Here is a 17,071-nt window from a genome sequence, read left to right on the forward strand (position 1 = left end):
GTAGATCATCCCTCTTCTCTTTTGTTTACACATGTACTTTAGTTTATTTAAGGATGACACTCCCCCCCAACCTTTGCTTACACAAGCCATGGCTAACCGAATCCTCGGGTGCCTTCCAACAATCTCATACCATGGAGGAGTGTCTATTGCAAAATTAAGTTGCTTACTGATGAATCAGAGCAAAACATGTGAAGAGAATTATTAATGAAAGTTGATTAATTGGGGCTGGGAACCCCGTTGCCAGCTCTTTTTGCAAAATTATAGGATAAGTGGATGAAGCCACTAGTCCATTAGTGGAAGCTGCCCAACAAGACTGAAAGATAAAACACCACATACTTCCTCATGAGCTATAAAACATTGACACAAATAAGAGATAATAAATTTTGAATTGTTTTAAAGGTAGCACACGAAGTATTTACTTGGAATGGCAGGAAATACCATGTAGTAGGTAGTTATAGTGGACACAAATGACATAGGTTTTGGGTTAAGGTTTGGATGCACGAGAAGTATTCCCTCTCAGTACAGGTCTTTGGCTAGCAAGGTTAATTAGCAAGCATAAGAGTCGAGGGAAACAAACAAATATACGTGCGATAGACATAATCATGCATCTTCCTTGTAAGCACAAACAATTTTAACTTCAGAATAATAAGCTATGAGCTAACAAGAAAGAAAGATAATGAAACAACTACATGTATTTCTCTTTTCTACTTAAACCTCAAAGTTTTGTTGCTATTGACCAATGCTAAGTTTGCCAAAACCAAATAGATTTATTCAATGCTCCCAAAGTGATACAAATACTAATGACAAGATAAATCATATAATAGAGATTGCAAGCTAAAATAAGATATGCAATATGTAAATGATAAGACTTCTCATTAATATTTCATAACGATAACTCACACTAAGGGATACATAGACAACCAACTAAAGGAGAGATACTTCCATACTGCAACCCATCTTATATGATAACTTCCCTACTCATGATATGACACTACTTGATAGTAAAAAGTAAAAGATAGTGATAATGTGATACCGCGGCACTCCCCCAAGCTTGGAACAAACCAAGGGGATGCCAATATCGATGATGAATTACTCCTTTGGCGATGGTGGTGATGAACTCCCGTCATCAAACTTCCAGGGAAGAGGCTCTCCATCAAGAAACGACATCTTGGTCTCGGGGATCCTGAAACTAGCAGCACGGCTTATGTATTTAAACCTGTTTTCATACTCACAGTTCTGATTCTGAACATCATAGAGTTGTGCTTGGAGTTTGTTGGTGGTGTCGTGAAGTGAGAGGATGTCGCCCCAAAGCTTTGCAGTTTCCTTCTCGTGTTCAGCAATGAGTTCAGACACAATCTTGTGGAAGATATCCACCTCACGCTCAGCCATCTTCTTGTATTTGAAGACCTCTTGTTCTAGCTTCTCCATCCTGTCTTCCAAGCTTCCTTTCCCTTTAGGACCCTGGACATCCTTGATCTGCAGTTCTCCCTCAACGAGCAGCAACTCCTTGGGGTGCATCCTCAACTCCTCCATGTACAAGTTGCCGACATCCTTGCAGGATCTGCCCTTCGGAGTTTCCGACGAAGACATGATGGATCTAGATCCGGAGCAGAACCTGGCAGAAACAGCTCAAAACAAAACTCGTCGAGAAAATGATATACGGCCCTCCAGGGGTCCGGGAGATTATATAGCAAAAATTTTCACAACAAACGGAAAGTACCAGGTTGAACCAGAGTCGGAAAGAGGCGACGAGGCAGCCTCCTCATAAGGCGGCGCGGCCAGGGTAGGGCCCGTGCCGGCCTATGGGGGCGCCCCCTCGTGCGTCTCTTCCTCTCCGTTTCGATCTCGTAATTTTTCATATTTTCCAAAAACAGCAAAAATATTGTTCGGAAAGTAAATTGCGATCTTTTCATTACCAGTACTGTTACCTATTCAAAGTTGAATTCTGGCGGACTGTCAATTTGTCCTTTGATGAAAGCCTCCGGTGTTTCCACTCGAATAATATCAACATCAACATTATAGGAATCACCTGAGATATAATGCTTGAGTCTTTGTCCATTCACCACTTGTGTGGCATTGCCTTGGAGAGAGCTAATTTTAATTGCTCCTGAACGATACACCTCCTCAACAACATATGGTCCTTCCCATTTCGAGAGTAATTTTCCTGCAAAGAATCTGAGACGAGACCGATACAATAGGACTTTATCCCCAATATTAAATTCTCTTTTGATAATCCTTTTATCATGCCATTTTTTAACTTTCTCTTTAAAGAGTTTAGCATTTTCATAAGCTTCACTTCTCCATTCATCTAGAGAACTCAATTGCAGCAACCTCTTATTACCAGCTAGTTTAGGATCTTTATTTAATTCTCTAACAGCCCAATAAGCTTTGTGCTCTAATTCTAAAGGTAAATGACAAGCTTTTCCATAAACCATTTTATAAGGTGACATTCCCATGGGGTTTTTATAAGCAGTTCTATAAGCCCATAATGCTTCCTTCAATTTACTAGCCCAATTCTTTCTAGTTTTATTAACAGTCTTTTGCAAGATAGATTTAATTTCTCTATTTGATAGTTCTACTTGCCCACTAGTTTGAGGATGATAAGCAGAAGCAATTCTATGATTAATGCCATATTTAGCAAGAGTTTTTCTAAAACCACCATGAATAAAATGAGAACCTCCATCAGTCATAATATATCTAGGAACTCCAAATCGAGGAAAAATAATATCTAAAAGCATTCTTAAAGAGGTCTCACCATCAGCACTTTTTGTAGGTATGGCTTCCACCCATTTAGTAACATAATCAACAGCAACCAATATATGAGTGTTACCTTCTGAAGAGGGAAAGGGTCCCATGAAGTCAAATCCCCAACAGTCGAACGGTTCAATAACAAGAGTATAATTCATAGGCATTTCGTTGCGTCTGGAAATATTACCAACCCTTTGGCATTCATCACAAGATAAAATAAACTTCCTTGCATCTTTGAAGAGAGTTGGCCAATAAAAACCTGATTGTAGAACCTTTTGCGCGGTTCTATCTCCGGCGTGATGTCCTCCATAAGCACTCCCATGACATTTACTCAATATTTCCTGCTGTTCATATTCGGGAACACATCTTCGCAGAATACCATCCACTCCTTCTTTATATAAGTGTGGGTCATCCCAGAAATAATGCCTCAAGTCATAAAAGAATTTCCTCCTTTGCTGAGCTGAAAAGGTCGGAGGCATGTACTTGGAAACAATAAAGTTAGCATAATCAGCATACCAAGGACTGTCCCGCGAGCTCACCTTTATTACAGCCAATTGTTCATTTGGAAAGCTATCATTGACAGGAACAGGATCATAAGAAATATTTTCCAATCTAGACAAATTATCAGCAACAGGATTATCAGCACCTTTCCTATCTACAATATGTAAATCAAATTCTTGCAACAGAAGCACCCATCTAATGAGCCTTGGCTTAGCATCTTTCTTTTGCATAAGGTATCTGATTGCAGCATGATCAGTATGAATAGTAACTTTTGAATCAACAATATAAGATCTAAACTTATCACAAGCAAAGACTACAGCTAACAATTCTTTCTCAGTAGTAGCATAATTTCTTTGAGCAGCATCAAGAGTTTTACTAGCGTAAGAGGCTTTGAAATCTTAGAGAAGTCTTTAATAAACCTCCTATAAAACCCAGCATGACCAAGAACACTACGAATACCTTTAACATCCCTAGGATAGGGCATCTTCTCTATTGCTTCAACTTTAGCTCTATCAACTTCAATACCTCTCTCGGAAATTTTATGTCCCAATACAATCCCTTCATTAACCATAAAGTGGCATTTCTCCCAATTAAGAACAAGGTTAGTTTCTTCACATCTCTGCAAAACTTTATCAAGGTTCCGCAAACAATTATCAAAAGAATTCCCATAGACAGAAAAATCATCCATGAATACCTCTACAATACTCTCGCAAAAGCCATGAAAAATAGAAGACATGCATCTTTGAAAAGTAGCAGGAGCATTACATAAACCAAAAGGCATACGTCTATAAGCATAGGTTCCATAGGGAGAAGTGAAAGTGGTTTTCTCTTGATCCTTAGTTTTAACAGCAATTTGTGAAAATCCAGAATAACCATCAAGAAAACTAAAATGAGTATTTTTGGATAACCTTTCTAACATTTGATCAATAAAAGGCAAAGGATAATGATCTTTCTTAGTAACTTTATTAACTTTACGAAAATCAATGCACATTCTATAACCTACAACTACTCTTTGAGGTATGAGCTCATCATTATCATTAGGCACAACAGTCATTCCTCCTTTTTTAGGAACACAATGCACAGGACTAACCCATCTACTATCAGCAATAGGATATATAATACCAGCTTCAAGAAGTCGTAATACCTCATTTCTTACCACATCCTTCATCTTAGGAATTAGACGATGCTGAGGTTCAACAACAGGCTTCGCATCATCTTCCATATTAATGGCGTGTTGGCAAATAGAGGGAGAAATCCCCTTCAAGTCATCAAGAGTGTAGCCAATAGCACCTCGGTGTTTCTTCAGTATTTCCAATAGCCTTTCCTCTTCAAACTCTGTAAGCGTAGAACTAATAATAACAGGATATATTTTCTTATCATCAATATGAGCATATTTAAGATTATCAGGCAAAGGTTTTAAATCAAAGACAGGATCTTCCTTTGGTGGCGGTGTTGTACCCAAATCTTCCACCGGTAAATCATGCTTAAGAATAGGTTGGCGAAGAAAAATTTCCTCAAGCTCATCTCTTTCTTTCCTAAAAACTTCACTCTCGCTATTCTCCAAATGTTGCTGCAAAGGATTAGTAGGAACAAGAACAATAGATGCACACTGTTCCATTTTAAAATCATCATTAGGCGGATCAATTTTATAAGGAGTTTTGGTAAATTTAGAGAAGTTAAACTCATAAGATTCACCAGCAAATTTAGTCAAAATTTTCTCTTTCTTGCAATCTATAATAGCTCCACAAGTATTTAGAAAAGGTCTACCAAAAATGATAGGACAATAATCACTAGCAGCAGAACCAAGTACCAAAAAGTCAGCAGGATATTTAATCTTACCACATAGAACTTCCACATCTCGAACAATACCAATCGGAGAGATAGTTTCTCTATTAGCCAGCTGAATAACCACATCAATATCTTCAAGTTCACAAGAACCAATTTCGTGCATAATCTCCGTGTAAAGCTCATAAGGAATAGCACTAACACTTGCACCCATATCGCATAAACCATAATAGCAATGATCACCAATTCTAACAGATAGCATAGGAACACTAGCTTGCTTGGGTTTATTAGGATGTGAAACAATATTAGAAGAATCTTCACAGAAAATAATATGACCATCCTCTACATTTTCAGTCACAAGATCTTTAACTATTGCAACAGCAGGTTCAACTTTTATTTGTTCTTCAGGTTCTATAGGTTTCTTTTCACTTTTATGAACCGCACTATTTATAACAGAGTACTCCTTCATTTTAGCAGGGAAAGGAGTTTTTTCAATATAAGCTTGAGGAATAACATGATCCATAGTTTCAACTACAACACATTTATTTATAGATGAATCAATTTTATCTTTATACGGTTCATGAAACTTATCAAAATTCTTCTTAGGCAATTCATAATGAGAGGCAAAAGCTTTATAAAGATTTGCAGTAACTTGAGAATCAAGACCATAAGTAGCACTCATATTACGAAATTTATCAGTTTCCATAAAAGCTTCAATGCATTTGTAATCATAATTTATACCTGATTCTCTTTCTTTGTTGATTTCCCGTCCTTCAGTATTTTCCTGGATCCGATTAAGAAGGTCCCTTTTAAACTCTTCCTTATTGCGCGTGAATGATCCAGAACAAGAAGTATCTAGCAAGGTCTTGTCTTCAAAAGAAAGTCTTGCATAGAAATTATCAATAATAACATTACCAGGAAGCTCATGAATGGGGCATTTGAGCATTAAAGACTTCAATCTCCCCCACGCTTGGGCAATACTCTCTCCATCATGAGGCCAAAAATTAGATATGCGGTTCCGATCCTTATGAATTTCACTTGGAGGATAGAACTTAGAATAAAACCGGGGCACAATATCATTCCATTCAAGAGAATCCCCATTATCCAATAATTTATACCAATGCGCCGCTTTACCAGACAGCGATATAGAGAATAATTTCTTCTTCACTTCATCCATAGCAATACTTGCACACTTGAATAAACCGCATAATTCATGTAAAAACAGTAAATGATCTCCAGGGTGAACAGTTCCATCCCCTGTATAACGGTTATCCACTACACGTTCAATAATTTTCATAGGTATTTTGTATGGTATCTCTTCCTCACCTGGCGCCTTATCCACTACCTTTGCAGTAGTAGTAGATTTTCCAAACAAACATTCGAGAGAAGATCTCTCCATAATGAATTATAGCAGCAGGCAGAAATAAAATCAGCACTAACAGTAAAAGTTTCCCTTACCAATTCCACTTACCAATAGCGCTTCACTCCCCGGCAACGGCGCCAGAAAATAGTCTTGATGACCCACAAGTATAGGGGGTGTATCGTAGTATCTTCGATAAGTAAGAATGTCGATCCCAACGAGGAGCAGAAGGTGTTGACAAGCAGTTTCGATGAAGGATTCACTGTAAATGCTCACAGACAAGTATTCAGGGGGTTTTGATGTAGCAGTTGAATAAATTACGAGTAAGTAAAGTGCGAGAGTAACAATTGCAGCGAGTGGCCCAATCCTTTTTAGCACAAAGGACAAGCCGGTTTGATTACTTATAATGACCAAACGTTCCTGAGGACACACGGGATTTCAGTCTAGTGCTTTCGCTACATACGGCTAATTAATCTTCATTGTTTTGATAAGTGTTGTGTGGGTGAACCTATGCTAATGTACCGCCCTTCCTAGGACTAATACATACTTGTGATTATACCCCTTGCAAGCATCCGCAACTACAAGAAAGTAATTAAGATAAATCTAACCACAGCCTTAAACTCTGAGATCCTGCTATCCCTCCTGCATCGATATACCAACGGGGGCTCAGGTTTCTGTCACTCCGGCAACCCCGCAATTGGCAAACGAGTACAAGATGCAATCCCCTAGGCCCATAAAGGTGAAGTGTCGTGTAGTCGACGTTCACACGACACCACTAGAAGAATAACACCACAACTTAAATATCATAACATTGAATATTACTCAACCATACTTCACTACTAACATTTAGACTTCACCCATGTCCTCAAGAACTAAACGAACTACTCACGAGACATCATATGGAACATGATCAGAGGTGATATGATAATGAATAACAATCTGAACATAAACCTTGGTTCAACGGTTTCACTCAATAGCATCAATAACAAGTAGAAATCAACACCGGGAGAGTTTCCCCTATCAAACAATCAAGATCAAACCCAAATTGCTACAGCGGTGATAAGGTGCAGCGGTGGAGACGGCGGTGATGATGGTGGAGATGATGGTGATGGTGATGGAGATGATGTCCAGCTCGATGACGATGACGATGGCGTCGATTTCCCCCTCCGGGAGGGAATTTCCCCGGCGGATCTCAGCCGCCGGAGAGCTCTTTTCTCTCTGGTGTTCTCCGCCCCGCAGAGGCGGATGTAACTCTTTGTGAGGTACCCTCTGTGGCTTAGGTCTTTGGGACGAAGGATTTCGCGAAGAAAAGGAGGCGAGAGGGGCTGTGGGACCCCTCCTCACCAGGTGGCGCGGCCAGGCCATGGGCCGCGCCGGCCTGTGGTCTGGGCCCACCTTGGGTCCCCTCGGCTCCCCCTTCTGGCTTCCTTCGTCATCTGGAAAAATAGGATTTTTGGTATAATTTCCTTCCACAGTTGATCTTCCGAAATATTGCGTTCTGACGGTTGATGTCTACGCCCCCTCCTTTTCCTGTAGACAGTGTTGGGCCTCCAAGAGCAGAGGTTTGTAGAACAGCAGCAAGTTTCCCTTAAGTGGATCACCTCAGGGAGGAAGAGGTCAAAGATATCCCTCTCATGCAACCCTGCAACCACAAAGCAAGAAGTCTCTTGTGTCCCCAACACACCTAATAGGTGCACTAGTTCGGCGAAGAGATAGTGAAATACAGGTGGTATGAATATATATGAGCAGTAGCAACGGCACCAGAAAAGTGCTTTGCCCAGGACAAGAACAAGCAGTAGTAACGCAGCAGTAGTAACGCAGTAAAACAGTAAACAAGCAGCGATAGCAGTATTTAGGAACAAGGCCTAGGGATCATACTTTCACTAGTGGACACTCTCAACTTTGATCACATAACAGAATAGATAAATGCATACACTACACTCTCTTGTTGGATGATGAACACCATTGCGTAGGATTACACGAACCCTCAATGCCGGAGTTAACAAGCTCCACAATTCAATGTTCATATTTAAATAACCTTAGAGTGCACGACAGATCAACACAACTAAACCAAGTACTAACGTAGCATGCACACTGTCACCTTCACACTACGAAAGGAGGAATAGATCACATCAATACTATCATAGCAATAGTTAACTTCATAATCTACAAGAGATCACAATCATAGCCTACACCAAGTACTACACGATGCACACACTGTCACCATTACACCGTGCAGGAGGAATAAACTACTTTAATAACATCACTAGAGTAGCACACAGATAAATTGTGATACAAAACACATTGCAATCATAAAGAGATATAAATAAGCACTTCACTATGCCATTCATAACATTGAATAAGTATTCTGTGAAATATAGCCTAAGAGACCCACACGGTGCACACACTGTCACCTTTACACACGTGGGACAAGGAGTCTCCGGAGATCACATAAGTAAAATTCACTTGACTAGCATAACGACATCTAGATTACAATCATCATCATATGGATCTCAATCATGTAAGGCAGCTCATGAGATCATTGTATTGAAGTACATAGAGAGAGAGATGAACCACATAGCTACCGGTACAGCCCCGAGCCTCGATGGAGAACTACTCCCTCCTCATGGGAGACAGCAGCGTTGATGAAGATGGCGGTGGCGTCGATGGAGAAGCCTTCCGGGGGCACTTCCCCGCCCCGGCGGCGTGCCGGAACAGAGACTTTTGTCCCCCAGATCTTGGCTTCGCGATGGCGGCGACTCTGGAAGGTTTTTGCGGGTTTCGTCGATCATGGTAGGGTTTTCGCGATGGAGGCTTTAAGTAGGCAGAAGGGAGGCGTCAGAGGGGGTCTGGGGCCACCAGACACTAGGGCGGCGCAGCCAGGGCCTGGGCCGCGCTAGCCCCATGTGTGGTGGGCCTGTGGCCCCCCTCTGTCCTCTCTCGGGTGTTCTGGAAGCTTCGTGTGAAAATAGGATGCTGGGCGTTGATTTCGTCCAATTCCGAGAATATTTCCTTACTAGGATTTCTGAAACCAAAAACAGCAGAAAACAGGAACTGGCACTTCGGCATCTCGTCAATAGGTTAGTTCCGGAAAATGCATAAATATGACATAAAGTATGCATAAAACATGTAGATATCATCAATAATGTGGCATGGAACATAAGAAATTATCGATACGTCGGAGACGTATCAGCATCCCCAAGCTTAGTTCCTGCTCGTCCCGAGCAGGTAAACGATAACAAAGATAATTTCTGGAGTGACATGCCATCATAACCTTGATCATAATATTGTAAGCATATGTAATGAATGCAGCGATCAAAACAATGGTAATGACATGAGTAAACAAATGAATCATGTAGCAAAGACTTTTCATGAATAGTACTTTCAAGACAAGCATCAATAAGTCTTGCATAAGAGTTAACTCATAAAGCAATAAATTCATAGTAAAGGAATTGAAGCAACATAAAGGAAGATGAAGTTTCAGCGGTTGCTTTCAACTTGTAACATGTATATCTCATGGATAGTTGTCAATGCAAAGTAATATAACAAGTGCAATATGCAAGTATGTAGGAATCAATGCACAGTTCACACAAGTGTTTGCTTCTTGAGGTGGAGAGAAATAGGTGAACTGACTCAACATAAAAGTAAAAGAAAGGCCCTTCGCAGAGGAAAGCATTGATTGCTATATTTGTGCTAGACCTTTTATTTTGAAAACAAGAAACAATTTTGTCAACGGTAGTAATAAAGCATATGAGTTATGTAAATTATATCTTACAAGTTGCAAGCCTCATGCATAGTATACTAATAGTGCCCGCACCTTGTCCTAATTAGCTTGGATTTACATGGATTATCATGGCATAGCACATGTTTCAACCAAGTGTCACAAAGGGGTACCTCTATGCCGCCTGTACAAAGGTCTAAGGAGAAAGCTCGCATTGGATTTCTCGCTTTTGGTTATTCTCAACTTAGACATCCATACCGGGACAACATAGACAACAGATAATGGACTCCTCTTTAATGCATAAGCATTCAACAACAGATAATATTCTCATAAGAGATTGAGGTTTGTTGTCCAAACTGAAACTTCCACCATGGATCATGGCTTTAGTTAGCGGCCCAATGTTCTTCTCTAACAATATGCATACTCAAACCATTTGATCATGATAAATCACCCTTACTTCAAACAAGACGAACATGCATAGCAACTCACATGATATTCAACAAAGAAATAGTTGATGGCGTCCCCAGGAACATGGTTATCGCTCAACAAGCAACTTATAAGAGATAAGATGCATAAGTACATATTCAATACCACAATAGTTTTTAGGCTATTTGTCCCATGAACTATATATTGCAAAGATAAAGAATGGAAATTTTAAAGGTAGCACTCAAGCAATTTACTTTGGAATGGCGGAGAAATACCATGTAGTAGGTAGGTATGGTGGACACAAATGGCATAGTGGTTGGCTCAAGGATTTTGGATGCATGAGAAGTATTCCCTCTCGATACAAGGTTTAGGCTAGCAAGGTTGTTTAAAGCAAACACAAGTATGAACCGGTACAGCAAAACTTACATAAGAACATATTGCAAGCATTATAAGACTCTACACTGTCTTCCTTGTTGTTCAAACCCTCACCAGAAAATATCTAGACTTAGAGAGACCAATCATGCAAACCAAATTTTAGCAAGCTCTACAGTATTTCTTCACTAATAGGTGCAAAGTATATGATGCAAGAGCTTAAACATGAGCACAACAATTGCCAAGTGTCTAATTATTCAAGACATTATACCATTTACCACATGTAGCATTTTCTGTTTCCAACCATATAACAATTAACGAAGCAGTTTCAACCTTCGCCATGAACATTAAAAGCTAAGAACACATGTGTTCATATGAACCAGCGGAGCGTGTCTCTCTCCCAAACAAGCATTTATTCAAGCAAAACAAAAATAAAAACAAACAGACGCTCCAAGTAAAGTACATAAGATGTGACCGAATAAAAATATAGTTTCAAGAGAAGTGACCTGATAAGTTATCGATGAAAAAGGGGATGCCTTGGGCATCCCCAAGCTTAGATGCTTGAGTCTTCTTGAAATATGCAGGGATGAACCACCGGGGCATCCCCAAGCTTAGAGCTTTCACTCTTCTTGATCATATTGTATCATCCTCCTCTCTTGACCCTTGAAAATTTCCTCCACACCAAACTCAAATCAAACTCATTAGAGGGTTAGTGCATAATCAAAAACTCACATGTTCAGAGGTGACACAATCATTCTTAACACTTCTGGACATTGCTCAAAGCTACTGGAAGTCAATGGAACAAAGAAATCCATCCAACATAGCAAAAGAAGAAATGCGAAATAAAAGGCAGAATCTGTCAAAACAGAACAGTCCGTAAAGACGAATTTTATTGAGGCACCAGACTTGCTCAAATGAAAATGCTCAAATTGAATGAAAGTTGCGTACATATCTGGGGATCACTCACGTAAATTGGCATAATTTTCTGAGTTACCTACAGAGAATTCAACCCAAATTCGTGACAGCAAGAAAATCTGTTTCTGCGCAGTAATCCAAATCTAATATCAACCTTACCATCAAAGACTTTACTTGGCACAACAATGCAATAAAGTAAGATAAGGAGATGTTGCTACAGTAGTAACAACTTCCAAGACACAAATATAAAACAAAGTACTGTAGTAAAATAAACACATGGGTTATCTCCCAAGAAGTGCTTTCTTTATAGCCATTAAGATGGGCTCAGCAGTTTTAATGATGCACTCGCAAGAAATAAGAGTTGAAGCAAAAGAGAGCATCAAGAGGCAAATTCAAAACAAATTTAAGCCTAACATGCTTCCTATGCATAGGAATCTTGTAAATAAACAAGTTCATGAAGAGCAAAGTGACAAGCATAGGAAGATAAAACAAGTGTAACCTCAAAAATTTCAGCATATAGAGAGGTGTTTTAGTAACATGAAAACTTCTACAACCATATTTTCCTCTCTCATAATAACTTTCAGTAGTGTCATGAGCAAACTCAACAATATAACTATCACATATAGCATTCTTATCATGAGTCTCATGCATAAAATAATTACTACTCCCAACATAAGCATAGTCATTCTTATTAATTGTAGTGGGAGCAAATTCAACATAGTAGCTATCATCAAATATAGGAGGCATATTGTAATCATAATCAAATTTATCCTCCATAGTAGGTGGCACCAAAAGGCTACTATCATTATAATCATCATAAATAGGAGGCAAAGTATCATCAAAGAAAATTTTCTCCTCAATGCTTGGGAGACTAAAAATATCATGCTCATCAAAACCAGCTTCCCCAAGCTTAGAATTTTCCATATCATTAGCAAAAATGGTGTTCAGAGCGTTCATACTAATATGTTCCATGGGTTTTTTAATTTCCACATCAACCCATCCATGTCTTAAATCAGGAAATAGAATAAGAAGCTCATTGTTGTCCATTATGCCTAACTAGTGTAAACAAGAAACAAAAAGATGCAATTGCAGGATCTAAAGGAAATAGCTTCGAGCACTTACAACGGTACCAGAAAAGTGTTTGGTTACCTGGGACCAGAGTGTGAGTGCCTTTTACCTTTCCTCCCCGGCAACGGCGCCAGAAAATAGCTTGATGTCTACGCCCCCTCCTTTTCCTGTAGACAGTGTTGGGCCTCCAAGAGCAGAGGTTTGTAGAACAGCAGCAAGTTTCCCTTAAGTGGATCACCCAAGGTTTATCTAACTCAGGGAGGAAGAGGTCAAAGATATCCCTCTCATGCAACCCTGCAACCACAAAGCAAGAAGTCTCTTGTGTCCCCAACACACCTAATAGGTGCACTAGTTCGGCGAAGAGATAGTGAAATACAGGTGGTATGAATATATATGAGCAGTAGCAACGGCACCAGAAAAGTGCTTTGCCCAGGACAGTAAACAAGCAAAGAGTAACGCAAAGAAACAGTAAACAAGCAGCGATAGCAGTATTTAGGAACAAGGCCTAGGGATCATACTTTCACTAGTGGACACTCTCAACTTTGATCACATAACAGAATAGATAAATGCATACTCTACACTCTCTTGTTGGATGATGAACACCATTGCGTAGGATTACATGAACCCTCAATGCCGGAGTTAACAAGCTCCACAATTCAATGTTCATATTTAAATAACCTTAGAGTGCACGACAGATCAACACAACTAAACCAAGTACTAACGTAGCATGCACACTGTCACCTTCACACTACGAAAGGAGGAATAGATCACATCAATACTATCATAGCAATAGTTAACTTCATAATCTACAAGAGATCACAATCATAGCCTACGCCAAGTACTACACGATGCACACACTGTCACCATTACACCGTGCAGGAGGAATAAACTACTTTAATAACATCACTAGAGTAGCACACAGATAAATTGTGATACAAAACACATTGCAATCATAAAGAGATATAAATAAGCACTTCACTATGCCATTCATAACAGTGAATAAGTATTCTGTGAAATATAGCCTAAGAGACCCACACGGTGCACACACTGTCACCTTTACACACGTGGGACAAGGAGTCTCCGGAGATCACATAAGTAAAATTCACTTGACTAGCATAACGACATCTAGATTACAATTATCATCATATGGATCTCAATCATGTAAGGCAGCTCATGAGATCATTGTATTGAAGTACATAGAGAGAGAGATGAACCACATAGCTACCGGTACAGCCCCGAGCCTCGATGGAGAACTACTCCCTCCTCATGGGAGACAGCAGCGTTGATGAAGATGGCGGTGGCGTCGATGGAGAAGCCTTCCGGGGGCACTTCCCCGTCCCGGCGGCGTGCCGGAATAGAGACTCCTGTCCCCCAGATCTTGGCTTTGCGATGGCGGCGGCTCTGGAAGGTTTTTGCGGGTTTCGTCGATCGTGGTAGGGTTTTCGCGACGGAGGCTTTAAGTAGGCGGAAGGGAGGCGTCAGAGGGGTCTGGGGCCACCAGACACTAGGGCGGCGCGGCCAGGGCCTGGGCCGCGCCAGCCCCATGTGTGGTGGGCCTGTGGCCCCCCTCTGTCCTCTCTCGGGTGTTCTGGAAGCTTCGTGTGAAAATAGGATGCTGGGCGTTGATTTCGTCCAATTCCGAGAATATTTCCTTACTAGGATTTCTGAAACCAAAAACAGCAGAAAACAGGAACTGGCACTTCGGCATCTCGTCAATAGGTTAGTTCCGGAAAACGCATAAATATGACATAAAGTATGCATAAAACATGTAGATATCATCAATAATGTGGCATGGAACATAAGAAATTATCGATACGTCGGAGACGTATCAACGGTGCTTTTTCCAGCAGAATCCTGGCTCTGGTGCTTGATCCTCCAATAATGATGAAACATGCAAAATAGATGAAATAACATAAGTATTGTGTCCAAATATGAAATATATCAATGAATAACAGCAAATTATGATATAAAATAGTGATGCAAATTGGACGTATCAAGAGGTTATGCCGAGGCTGCCTCAGTTGAAAGTGAAATGACGTGAATTGAGGTGAATTGTACGGCCAAGCCCTGTGCAGTTCCCGGGATAATAGTTGGCTATCACCGGGAGGCCAAGCTCATGGGGAGAGGTGCCTATACTAGGAGATGTAAGTGAAAGGTTAACGGTTGATGATCCGCGTACTGAGTTACGACGATTCGGGGTTATCCCTGACGGATGTAATCAAATGTTGTGGCACAAGTGTGCAACCTCTGCAGAGTGTAAACCTATTCGAATAGCCGCGTCCGCGGTCATAGACAATTGAAAAGGCCATACTGTTTCCGTCATCAGAAGTTTCTATCTTTTTGACTTGGGAATTGAACTTGAAAGGTGACTTTGAATTTGAATCACAACAGAGTTGTGGGAATGACACTAATGTTCCCACTTGAGTTAGTTAGCACATGAGGAGTTGTTTACTAAAATGTTTCTAAAACTAAAATTGGCTTTATGCAAATAACCCTAGAGCTTAGAACACTCTCAATAGCAATGTTAGTACTTACATTAGTATTAGTTTGCGAGTACTTGAAAGTACTCACGGATTTGTCCCTGGCTATTCAAATGGCCAGACTATGAAGCCGAACAGTAGTATGAAGATGACGACCAGCAGGATGTCTACAACAACTAGGAGCTTCTAACGTCAAGCGTTGCCTGTGGGATAGATAGTCCACTACTACTTCGCTTCCGCTACGTATTTGTGTAATGATCAATAGATCAAGTGTTGTAATGAGACTGGATCATGTGATCCTATTTGTGTAATGACTATGTTGGTATTGTAATGAATGATGACTCTTTGATATTCAACTGTTATGTCTCGCAAAAACAATCTTCCTGGGATTGCGATGTATGGCATAATAGGCATTTGGGCTTAAAAATCCGGGTGTTGATAAGTTGGTATCAGAGCCATTGTTTGACCTTAGGAGACCCTAGTTCGAAATGGACGTTCTGAAAATTTAGTTTCAAAAACAAATGAAGTGAGTATTTCTGAAAAACTAAGTCTTTGTCTTCTCTTGGAGTTCTTTGGGAAACTAAGAAGTCATGCTCTTCCTTAGATATGTACCTAAAATTTTGCCACACTTGTTCACTTCTCTAACTTAATCCTTCACTTCACTTTCAGATGAAGCCCGTGAACACGAAGTTTTACCAGCTTGGGTATGGGGGAAGCTTGATCTTCGAGCACGACCTCAACGCCCTGTCCGATCACCTTGATCGCCCTTACCCGGAGTTCCACGGAGTCCAGGTCACTGACCAGCCAGGAGGAGAGCTGCAGTGGATCATCACCGCTGACTTGAGGGGCAAGATGGAGCCTCCCACTTCTGAGAGGATCCTCTTCTCCTTCAGGGAAAGCAACTGGCTGGACGGACTTGCCCGCGCTCTGCAGGAAGGACTTGCACGCTTGAGTGGGATGAGCGGGGAGGCCCTCAAGGACCCTCGCTTTTCTCACCTCGCCAGGCGTAACTCCGCTGGAGAGCCCATGGACATGCAGCCCCACCCGGAGCTGAAGCACCATGTGGAGCATCTCGACTTCATCCTGTACCACACCCAGCAGGATCTCGACCACGCTCGTGAGTACGCCAACCAGACTCACGCCCACATCATCCAGCAGGGCGAAGCCATCAAGATGCTCGCCAAGGACCGCAGGACCCTCCGCCAGCAACGTACCAAGAAGGACACTACCATCACTCGCCTCCGCGAGAAGATAGCATCCTTGGAGGCCACTGTCAAGGCCCAAGAGGAGCAGATGAAGAAGATGGAGGAAGATGGAGAAGACATTCAGGGAGGAGGAGCCTTCCTGAGTGATGATGACGACTTCGAGGAGGATGAGTTCACCGAGGAGGAGGACTACGAGTTCCTGGACGCCGGAGAGGATGACTACATCCCCATAGATGTAGATGAGGAGTAGTTTCACTTGTTCACTATCGTAGGTGTGAGTTGTATCCCGCCCCATGTATCGTAGCTTGGAGAAGAAGGGTTCTTAAAACCCTTAGCGTGTTATCTTGTAATGTGTGCTGTTTGTTATGAATGAATGTATGTTTGTTGTATCATGAAAAGACTTCAAGTTTTAAGCTTTTAACTTAAACACAAAACAAGCCATAGAGATTTCCCTCTTATCTCATGATCTATCTCAATGTTCAGATGGCCC

This window comes from Lolium perenne, chromosome 2, assembly GCF_019359855.2.
Source record: "Lolium perenne isolate Kyuss_39 chromosome 2, Kyuss_2.0, whole genome shotgun sequence".
Lineage (NCBI taxonomy): Eukaryota > Viridiplantae > Streptophyta > Magnoliopsida > Poales > Poaceae > Lolium > Lolium perenne.